Genomic DNA, 12,189 nt, shown 5'->3' with positions numbered 1-12,189 from the left:
GCACAAAGGCAGTAGCCTGAGGAGATGGAGCTGCTGAGGAACCAGGAACAGCTGCAGATGCTTGTGAGGCGAGAAGTGCTTGCTCTGCCTCTAGTGTGGGTACTGTCATGTCCTGTGAAGCCCTCATCTATCTCAACTTCAGTGGTCTCAGACTCTTCAATGACCACTTTGTAGTCCTGCAGAACTTTGCCAGTTTGCTGATAGAGGTATTCCACACCTAAAAGCTCACCTTCAAAATGATGATTTAACAAAACAAGACAAAAAAAGAAAAGAAAAGATAAGAAAAGAAAAGAAAAGAAAAGAAAAGAAAAAGCACAAACAATAACACAAAAAAAGTTAAACTTTAGATGAAAGCATAAGTTGAAGAAATCAAAAACTAACAATCATATAACAATAATCAACCTGTGTATTGTCTTGGCCCGACATAAGGGATGATCTTTTCGCCCAGAACCTCCTCTGCTAGGGTGTTAACAGCATGACGGAGCAGATGGTTGTATGAGCACGACTGCTCTTCCTTTGATGCTGCCACAACCCGGTCCTCATTCCACCTTGATAGCCCATCCAAAAGATAGGCCTGGAAGAAGACATCACTTGCCAGGGTCCCTATAAAGTAATTCAGAAAACAGAGAATAAAAAAATATTCATCATACATATTGTTCCAACAACATATTTCTGTTTATAATCATTAGAAGACTTGCAATTAATCTGATTCTTTAGGATCCGTCATGTTATATTTCAGTGTAGTCACAAAATACTTTTGTATGAAAAACAAAAACAAATAAAGTATGACAATGTTTACCAGGGATGAAACGGTTCAGGTGAAGATGAAAAGACTCCAGTGACGTAGAACCTCGGGCACAGCGGTACGTGGGCAGACGGTGACCTCCCTTCAGGACATTTCCCGTCTGCAGGTAAAGCTGGATCCCTTGTGGATCCTGGATGCAGGTGACATGTATCTTCTGGGATTTAACGATTTCACTCATTCTTGCTGAGTTTATCAGTGGGACTCCCAGAGTGTCACGACCGTTGTCACCATCCAAGCCCTGGATGAGCCTTTCAATGAGAACCTGTGTCTCCCGAACACCGCGGGTGGTCCTCTTGCAGTGCAGGGCAAGCTCACTTTGGCTGATAGACCGGAGTACATCTGCCTCAGATGGAGTTTGGCCTTTAGCTTCTAGCTCTGACTGCTTTGCTATTTTCAGGGCCTTCAGGTTGTCTTCATCCCACATGAAGATGCAGTGGCTGAGGCGACCCATGAAAGTGGCATACAGCTGGTGGGAATCAGTTGTGCAGCCAACCAAAAACCTCCTCATAAAGTGCCAAATGTCGAGCCGGATGTTCAGATGTTTCCATTCTTCGAACATTCTCCTAAGAAATCTGTTGCCACAGCAGTCTTTGTCGACATACAGCACATCAGGAGGAGGTACCCCAGCCATCCTGTATCTCCTGACCAGCCCGTCAATCATTGGCCCGAGGCCAAACCCCTCACTGGCAGTGAGCACAGACATGATGACCTGTCCATGCTCATTTCCAACATTTGTCACCCAGGTTGCAGTTCCAAAGCTCCTCCCTGCAAGTTTGCGGGCAACTTTTTTCGTAGAGTCCATTTTTAAAATGCGGCCAAGTTGGGACGTGATGGCTGCTTTAATTTTTTCCAGCCTCTGAAGAACATCCTGGGCGTACACCTGCATCAGCCACCTGTGTTTAGGAACAGTAAGCATTGCAGGTGTGGGTGGAAATGTCACAGGACTAATCAGACCCTTCTCCATGGCACTCTTCACTCCTCTGCAGTCTGTCAGGTACTGCACCGTCTTCTGCAGCCAGATTTCAGAGTGACGCTCCTGCAGCTTCCTCTGAATCTGACTGCTGCTGTTTCCCAGGCATCACACTCACAACCTCCATATCACAAGCAAGTTTGGATGTTAAAATGGATGGAAACTGCATTCTGTGGCCAACATCAAGCTGTGAAATGATGCCATGGCTCCAGCTGATGACCTTCCTCTTGCATCTATTGCAGGCAAGATATTCAGATGCCATAAAATAGATGGTGCCTAAACTCACCACCTGTCTGATCTTCTGATGCAGACCAGCTGAATACAGGAGCTCTTTGTGACAATCTGAGTGAGGACACATCAGCTTTACTTGCCAAAGCTTTCGAGGCATCCAGAGGAACAGAGGATGGCTAAAGTAGTTCTCCAGCCGAGGGACATTTTTGGCACCTGTGGAGGATACCACCAAAGTTTGTCCACTCTGTTAAAGTCCAACTCCGGGTGTCCCTGTGCTGTCCACTTGAACAGAGCCTTTGACATCCACTTCTGGTCTACTTCAGGGAGCGTCTTTATCCAGCCAGCTGGAAGACAGACTCTCTGTGCTAAAACACGCACAAAAAAATGCAAAAAACATAGATGAAAAATTAAAAGCAAATATCAACATAAACAAAATATTTGAAAGCTTCTGAAATAACATATGAATGCAAAAGACATAAATACAAAGGCGGTACATAATATACATTTATTTTTCATTTATAATGTAAATGCAAAAGCTAAATGAATAAATAAAATCAATGATCAAAGACTGATATTTTTTTTTAAATAATGTATTGTTGACTAACTTGTCGTTTGGGCCTCTTCCCATCTTAAGACCTCTGCCAGCAAAGTGATGTCATCAGGCTCAGACACAGGTTTGCCGGGGGCAGATGAGGAGCGTCCAGGGGCAGAGGAGGGTCCCAGCACTGCAGAGGTGGATGGAGTTTCCTCCACAAAGGACGATGAGGGTACAGAGGCGGGAGGAGTTGAAGCGGTGGGGCTACTGATGGTGGACGTGCATGCGTATGTGCATGCGTCAAAGCTACCAAAAAAAGAAAAAGAAAAAGCATCACAACTACTGAATGGCAGACAAATAATAAATTAATGTATGTATGTATGTAACATGTAATCACATGTTTCCTTACATGGTCTGACTTTCATTGGAGACACCAGCCTTTTCACCATCTTGGTTAAGTTTTGCTCGCCTTTCCTGACCAAGAGTGAGGACAGGGAGGCAACAGAGGAGCATTTCTTAGGAGAAGGCTGTGATCCTTTACTCTGAATAGAGCTCTGTTGTGTGGTGACTGTCTGCTGAGACTTTTTCTCAACATACTGCTCTTCCTTCATAGCAACAGCAATATTGCCTGAAGGAAAGAGCTCCACATACTCCCTGAAACACTGCTTACTGTGGGCATGATCTGTTGAATCCTTGCTGCCTCCTGTGGGATCCCTCCTCATAGCAGCCACAAGGTAAGCAGCATACCCGAGAGCATTCTCCAGCACCCACTTGAAGGTCTGTCCACGGAAAACACCAAACTGGATTTCAAAGAAACCCAGTAAGTGTTTTCTGTTGGATGGATCTCCTTTGTGCTCCAGCAGGTTGCTTCGAGCCTTATCCATCACAGCCTCCGGGGACAAGGGTCGCATCCATGGCTTTCCCTTATTAGCCTTTTTTATTTCCGTTGCCTCAAAGGAGTCAGATATTTTTAAGCTACCATCAGCCCGTCTAAAAAAGTGGGGTTCCATCTGTTTGACAAAGAAATAAAAAAGACTGAATAGGCATTTCAGCAGTTGCTTAGTTGTAGTAGATGAGCAGATAATGTTTAATTAACAGTAAGTATTTGCATACACTATGTACACACGCTGACTTAGAATGAAGATGTTATTCCTAACACAGCTAAGGTTTTAATTAGCAAACTTGTTAAAAGAAAAAGGAGGAGCTAGATGCTAACCTCAAATAAATATAAAAAAGTACTGAATTATCTACACACATTTGCCCTATCAGGGGGAAATGAATGAATAAACGATTGACTGACTGACTGACTGACTGACTGACTGACTGACTGACTGAATGATTGTTTGATACACAAATCTACAAATAAATGGAACACAGTTTAAGACAGTTAAAATGTACTTAATTTATAAATAGTTATTATAAATCCTTAGTTTGAAATGTATTTAAACTTGGAAATACTTGTAATCTCAATTACATTTTCCTCAAATTGCATTTATTTATTTTTTTAATGTATTTACTTACTTATTCATTGTTAATTTATTAATTCAATTATAAACACATATTTTACTAAGTGTTAAGTATTAATATCCATCACTTTAAACCAACCATTATAATTTTCAATTTATGACATCACTTGGAACTTTTTCTTTATCTTTAACTAAAGACTTACTTTTGATCATTTTACTTTAGTTATTTAACCAAATAGTTCTTTTATTAACTTAAACACTACTCAAATCAAATATTCTACTAAGAAAGGATGACGTCTCACTGATCAGACCATTCCATCTGCTGCACAGTTAGTGCATTGCACACGCCTGTCTGTCAAACACGCGCTGACCTGTCTGTCAAACTCACGCCTACCCAGAGTATTTTATCCTTAACGTACATTACCCAATGATTAACATACCGTCTCTGCTCCTCTCTCATACACTGCACTCTAATGTCAGCTGGATGGCTCTGCTCGCGCTGTGCGCCCTGCTGCTCTGAGGTGATGTCCTCTGCCCATTACGCAGCTGATCCAACCCCACCTGATGGTGCACCGCCCTTTTAAGGCCCTGCCCCACGCAACTAGACAGCCCAGCAAAAGAAAATGTTTTTCTTTAAAAGAAAGAAAATAAGAAAGTAAATATTTTTTATTCTTTTTTGGATGGTTTGGACTTCACAGTGTCTGATACTGTGTACTTGTCATGATAGCCTGGACTGTGGGAGGAGTCTCAGTGTGAAGGAGGAGCCTGTGCTGAATTCTACCAACACGAGGACCTGTGGCTGTGGAGTTGACAATCGTTTCAGATTCTCAGTGCTTCAGTAGGACTTGGATTTCATGTCTCCTACACCAGTAAGATCTTTCGAACACTTGTGACTCAGAAACCCACTCCTAAAACGGATTTATTTTCAACATCTTTTTTGGACTGAGTTAAAGTTGTGCACAACAAAAAGGGACTAAAGCTACAGCGTTTTTTTTTTTTTTTTTTTTTTGGCCAGTTTTTATTTTATTTTTTTGTTTTGGGGAATAAATTGTGATATTGTTAATGCAAAAACCTGTGAAAATTGTTAAAATAATAATTTTGGTATAACAACCTAAGCAGTTTGTGTCTGTGCATTATTCTCTGTGTGAAGTCTTTCATTTTCTACAGCCAAAGACTCATTTGTTTATTTTTTTTTATTTTTTATTTTTTGTCTTTACCCCGAACCAGGACATCATTTAATGAAAGTGGTGATTCCACACCTTTAGTTTAAATTTTCACAAAATTTGTTTAGAACCGGTTACACATACATGATAAAACACGTGAAAATTGTGGATATTTTTGAGACAAAATTCTCCCATAGAATGGATGGAGCTTTTTTAGCTTGTGTTGGTTCAAACTGTTTTATAAATCACCATCAAAAAGACACTATTTTAATAAATAGTTTCTTTGTTCAATACCTCTGTGAACTGCAATTCTTCAAATTAATGTGTGTTCATTTCTACAATTTCAGTAATGTTATGTTAAATCTGGACGTTTTGCATCTTTTCACAAAATAGTAAAATATTTTAGTCATAAGTATTTAGATTAAAAAGAATACTTGATGAGCCAACCCACCACTATCTATCTATCATTTATTTGTATCTTGTTTTTGTGCAAAGCCCTACTCTAATAATATTAATATTTATTTATTTATTTATTTATTTATTTATTTATTTATTTATTTATTTATTTATTTATTTATTTATTTATTTATTTATTTATTTATTCATTTATTTATTATTTATTTTTAACCTGTCACTAAGATATTTAAATTGGCTTTTATTTACTTGTCTGTGTTCTTATATGTGTATGTGAAACCCTTTCATCAAAATTAAATAAAATGTCAAAAAAGTAATTTTGCTCATGTTTTCTCCTTCTATAAAGCCTCTTTGTGGGTATATTGAACACCACTATGCAAGTGTTACAAATTATCCTGATAATAATAATATAACAATAATGTAAAAATCAATTACTTGGAATAAAAAAAACTGCATATTCGGGGGCACTATAAGAAAGTCTAGCCTAGGGCACCAGAGAGGTTAGGGCCAGCACTGTAACCCACCATGGAGGAGCAGTGGGCTTCCTCTCTCCTTCCACTCTGTAGATTCTTCTGAAAAGCACTTAAAGACTTACTTTTATAAGAAAGGGTCCGAGCCTTACCAACTCAGTCTGAGCTGCCATATTGATGGTATTTTCTTATATTTCAATGTGTCTTTGTGGTGATTGACAATAAACTAGACTGGGGGAGGAACACTGACTCCCTCTACAGGAAGGACCAAAGCCGCCTTTATTTTCTGAGATGGCTGAGGTCCTTCAACATCTGCAGGAAAATGCTGAGGATGTTTTATGAAAGTACAGACCAAAAGTTTGGACACACCTTCTATTCAAAGAGTTTTCTTTATTTTCATTACTATGAAAACTGTAGATTCACACTGAAATTGAATGAGAAGGTGTGTCCAAACTTTTGGTCTGTACTGTATATATATATTTTTTAATTGTATTTATTTGTATTTTTATTATTTTATCTTATTTTTTATAATTCATTTTTTCAATTTCTTTTATTCAATTGTAGAATACTGTACAGTAAACTTTTGGTCTGTACTGTATATACAGTATAATGTGCTTTATAAAGATGGACTATAGGCTTGGGTGGTATTCAAATTTTGATAGTGTTTTTTTATTTCTTTTTATTTACTGGATACTGTTATACCACCTTCCTAATTTACTGCGGTACTGAACACTCCTCATTCATTACAGCGCCACATTTGTAGTTTAAATGATCATCTTACGTTGTAGTTATTAAAGGATGAGTTGACTCAGAACTTACGCTCATTCAAGAAGTTAAAGCTGCAATTCACGTTTTTAAACCGAAGCCCTTACTGGTATATTTTCCGAACACTCTTAGTGACTTCTTTCTCAATATAGACTAGTGACAAACGTATGGACTTTATCTTGTGTTATTGGAGATTTTTCCAGTGTTTTAGACTCTGACATGAATGTAAATATCACGTTATTGGTCAGCTTGTCCCCACACCAACATACACAGCGGAGGCTCCCTGCTGACTGCCTCTCTGACAGACTAACTTCACTCCGCTTCCAGATTATAGAATAATTAATTATAGAAGTGCATTGCATTTTTCCTTTTTTGATGGCTGTATTGAAACTGATATCGTTGCTATTTTTATAATGTGGTAAACGGTAATATCGTATTACTGCCCAAGCCTAATGGACTGCAAACTCATGACAACAAAATTAAGGAGGGGTCATGCAAAATCCTTATAGCATATTACAATTTTCTCTAATCAAAAACATCTGTGGGGTTTGGTTTCAAGTCACTCACGCATGTTTGAACATGTGTATTTAAATCTTTTGCCTAGACTATTTTTTCAGCCTCCTATTCTCCTCAGCGCTCCTCCTGCTGCTCTAATTAAACAGAAAAAACTCTTTAAGTGCAGTCTGCTATTTTTCCCACATTTGGAGGGGCTTATGGCCAGACACTGATAAACCAGGAGTTAAAATTAGTTGTAAAATGTCTTACCAACAAAACAATATGACAAAGATGCATAATGTGTACCATTTTTTTTGTGTCGTGCAGCCTACCGAAGATCCAGATGCTGTCCTCCAGAAACGAAGCTTGTCATGTCCAGTAGTGGTGTTCGATGGCTCCAAGTGTGTGATTGCAGTTGGTAATTTGCCAGTTATAACATTTGACAAAGAAAAACTTGGTGAGGCTATGATTTATGTGATGGCATACTTTTATGCGCTCCATCTGACTTATCCCAAATGTGTGGCGACCCTGCTGTCAGTCATTCAGACAGAAGTTCTCCAGGATGCCATTCATGAGCGTGACAGTACATCATCTTACAGAAAAGCCTTGGCAGAATGGCATGCATTTATTGGAATGTAGTTTTCAGATGAGATTATTGGGGGCCTGGTGGCACCATAATCTAAAGAGTGGTGCACATTTGACCAAAGATTGTTTTTTTTAGTCAGCCCATGTTTTCAGGGTTCAAAAACATTGAGCTTAGTCCTGTTCATTTTGTCCACTTGTCTTACTAGTTAAACTTTCAAGGTTCAGTTGACCAAACATTAAGATTAGAGAGGTTAAAATATAGTATCCTGGAGTTCTTTTCATGTATTGTTTCAGTAATTCAACAATATTTAGTTTTGTCATGATAGAAACAAAAGTTGTGTTGAATCCGCTTGAACAAAAGCACATTGTTGGACCTGTAAAAGGCACACTGTTCAATTGTATCACTATTACCTGTGGGTGATTATGTTCTAGTCAAGTGTACAAATAAAGATGCACTGACATTGATTATGCTCTGCTTCAGTTTTATTTGCCCTGTATAGGAAATGTAGTCCTAAAGTGCTAGTTTTAGGATTTATTAGATGCATTTAAGAAGAAAAATATCTTTAAAATGAATTAGTGTACTAGTTTTTAGATTATTTGCTTTGATTTGTTCCTTAGAATAAGTGTTTTATGCTTATTTTCAGATTTAATTTCCTCAATTTGTTGCTTAGAATAGGTGCTTAAAGCCGATTTTAAGATTTTATTGTCTTATTTGTTGCCTGGAATAAGTGTTTACAGCTTATTCTAAGATTTTATTGTCTTATTTGTGTAAAACACTTATTTTTAGTTTCATTTAGATCTAGATATTATTCTTATTTCAAGAAAACTTAATAAGAAAAATTAACTTACTGCACTGGCAGATAATTAGGGGGCCAAGCCCGTGGGGCCAGGGAACCGCGTATGTAAGCATACGGGGTTCCTAGGACCAGCGGTGTAATCGTAAGATTTTTTATTATTATTATATTTATGTTTCCTCCGGTAAAAGTAGTGCTGCAGGCTAAACCGTGCAAGGTAGGGCGATTCCCCTTGGGTGTTGGGTCTAGAACACTCCGTGTACCTTGGACGCAAAAATTCACATATGTTCGCCAGCAGGTGACGCTATAACAAAGGTCAACGCGTTTTGGCCAATAACTCCCACACCGTTTGTTGCAAATTTAAAACCTTCATATACACATATTCCTTGAATAGCACTTAATCACCTGGGCTAGGCCACGCCCATTACCGCCTAAATTTTTCTTGGAGCAAAATCGCAAAAACTGGAAAACCTACTTTTTCCAACTGCTCCTTGGGGTTTTGTCCAATCAGCGTGAAACTTGGCACGTAGAGTGTTCAGTTGGACATAATCTCCAGTTAACCCTATGAGTTTGTTCGGGTAAATTATGCGCAAATTATTAACGAGTAAAGTTTTCTAGCTCGCTATAAAAATGCAAACTGGTGCATATCTCGGTCAAAATAAATGCTAACAACACCAAATCTGAGATCCTTAGTTGGCATGTGACTGTGAGGGTATGCGCCAAATTTGAATGATATAGACCACTAGGGGGCGCTACAAATAACTAATATTTTTATCTCTTAAATGGCATGACCAATTGTTACCAAATTTGGAGGGTATGATCTTGGGTCCCTCCTGAGGCGATATCTCAAAGTTATTCACGATTGGTCAAAGTGGGCGTGGCTAATGACATAATAACACATAAACCCCCCCCCCCCCCCCCCCCCCCCCCCCCCACCCGATCACCACCTCCACCAGCTTGATATCTGCTGCACTGTATATATATATTCATATTTATCCTATTTATCCTTTATTCTCTATCTATCCTTTATTTATCCCTCATCCTTTATATTTATCATTATTATTATTATTATTATTATTATTGTTGCTGGGTTGTTCTTTGTTGTTTTGTTTTTATTTCTTTTATTTCTTTTTGTTGCTTGTTTTGTGCACCAACCACCAAGTCAAATTCCTTGTACTGTCCTTAAAACTGTACATGGCAAATAAAACATTTCTGATTCTGATTCTGATTCTGAAATAAACAAACATTTATTTCTGCTGAATTATTATGTTGAGGGCAGTGAAATTTACAGGGTAGATATAGAAGACCACACAGACCATCCATACCAAAAACTGCCCCACTAGGTGGCGCTATAATTGCAGAAACCTTTTTGGCTTTAACTTTCACAATTTAATTCACATCTTCATAAAATTTATATCCACATGTTCCCTACATAGAGTCGCATTTTCTGACATAGGCCACGCCCACTCCCACAGCACATTGCTCTTTGTAAGTCACTATATATCACAAACCTATTTTTTCAAATTCCTTTTTGGGGTTTTGTCCAATCGGCATGAAACTTGGCACGTAGAGTCTTCATTTGGACCTGATCTAGAGTTTAGCAAAAAAAAAATTTCGGGCAAAATATGCGCAAAATAATGATGAGTAAAGTTTTCTAGCGAGCTATAAAAACACAAACTGTTGCATATCTTGGTCAAAATAATTGCTAACACCATCAATTCAGAGATCCTTGGTTGCCATGAGACAGTGGGGGTACGAGCCAAATTTTAAAAAAATTAGGCCTCTAGGGGGCACTGCAATTATGAGAAAATTATATCTCCTAAATGGCACAACCGATTTTTACCAAATTTGGTGGGTTTGACCTTGGGTCGCTCCTGGGACCGTATCTCAAATTTAATCGCGATTGGTCAAAGTGGGCGTGGCTTATTACTACATAACATATAAATAAACAAACCTTTATTTCAGCAGAACTGATATGTTGAGAGATGTGAAATTTACAGGGTAACTATAGAAGAGCACACAGATCAACCATACCAAAAAGTGTTCCACTAGGTGGCGCTATAATGGGTGCAAACACATTTTGGCCTGCAACTTTCACACTTTAAATCACATCTTCCAAAACTTCATATCCACCTCTTCACAGCAAATGGCACGTTGGCCTGTGTCCTGACGCTCGCCACGAGCCCGTCATCCTTCGTGACGTACTTCCACGGGCTCCACGAAACCTGGGGGCCGAGGCTTGGCCCCCTTTCATAACTGCTAGCAGTTCTAGTTATAATTATATTTATTGGTTAACAATTTAGATTTTGTGTCTTTTTAGTTTTAATCTTACTGTCTGGATTATATCACTTTTGTCTCTGTTTACGTACATGGTTTTGTTGTTAGATTTAGATTAAGTTAAAATTAGATGTTCTGAAAATAACATTTAATTATCGTATGTTAAAAAAGAAACCATGAATAATAATCCATCTTTAACAATTAAGGCTAAGCTAAACTGATATCGAGACACAAAATTGTAGCTCCTCCCTTCATGCGCGCTCCCGCAGCAGGGGATACAGATTCTATTGGGGGTAAGTATTCTGACACGACACCGGTAAGACAAGGCAACTAAGGGCTGCATCCTAATATTCCCTGCTATGTCCTATCTCCTTTCTTATCCACTGTTTCTTCACCCTAGAAGTGTTTAAGTGGCAGCCATGATAAAGAGCGTCCAAGTTCTCTTTAAACTCAGGAAAAGAGGCTCAATGCTTATTTTATACCTTCGTTAGCCTAGGAAACACTGATACATCCTTTCCCAAAGGATACGAGATAATTATGACCCACAATTCATTGCGGCAACAACATTTAAAGGGGCATGCATACCAGAGCGTTTACCGAAACTCACGATGACGGACAAGTAACAGACATTTTTCGTATTTTTCGGACTATAAGGCGCACTGAAAATCCTTTAATTTTCTCAAAAATCGACACTGCGCCTTATTATCAGGTGTGCCTTATGTATGAAATTAACTACTGTGCTTCAACATACTGAACTGAAATAGTGAGTGTATTGTTCTGTTTTTTATGTGTTAAACCTGAACAATGTTGAGAGCTATTGTTAATAAGTTCAATCAAGTTTGACTTATCTGACTGCTTTATTTCGCTTAATGCGTCTTAATAATACAAATATTAATAATAACAAACCGATGCGCCTTATAATCCGGTGCGCCTTATAGTCCGAAAAATACGATAAGTCATCAATGCAATAATGTGAACAACTTTAAATAATCTAAAACCCATATATTATCATATGTAGACATATTATCAGATTATAACTGACATAAAACAGACACTCTGTGGTTCTAGAAAAAGAATCAATACATTCATCAACTCAGAAATAAAACCACTTTATTATAGGAATCAACTGTTTCATTTCTCATAGAACACATTAATTTCATGACACAGTTTAGCCAAGAGATTGTAAACTAGTTTTTCTACTACTTTGGAGAAACATGAT

General features: G+C 38.3%; 1 protein-coding gene across 2 annotated transcripts in view; it reads left to right on the top strand.

Moving 5' to 3' along the window:
- LOC114459136 (E3 ubiquitin-protein ligase TRIM39-like) overlaps positions 1-12,189 on the top strand; it is a 476,570-nt gene that overhangs the window by 295,889 nt on the left and 168,492 nt on the right. The gene's annotated exons all lie outside the window — the stretch shown is intronic.

Source organism: Gouania willdenowi, unplaced genomic scaffold (assembly GCF_900634775.1).
Source record: "Gouania willdenowi unplaced genomic scaffold, fGouWil2.1 scaffold_269_arrow_ctg1, whole genome shotgun sequence".
NCBI classification, from domain to species: domain Eukaryota; kingdom Metazoa; phylum Chordata; class Actinopteri; order Blenniiformes; family Gobiesocidae; genus Gouania; species Gouania willdenowi.
Note: the sequence above shows the minus strand (reverse complement) of the source record. Positions and strands in the feature narration are given on the sequence as shown.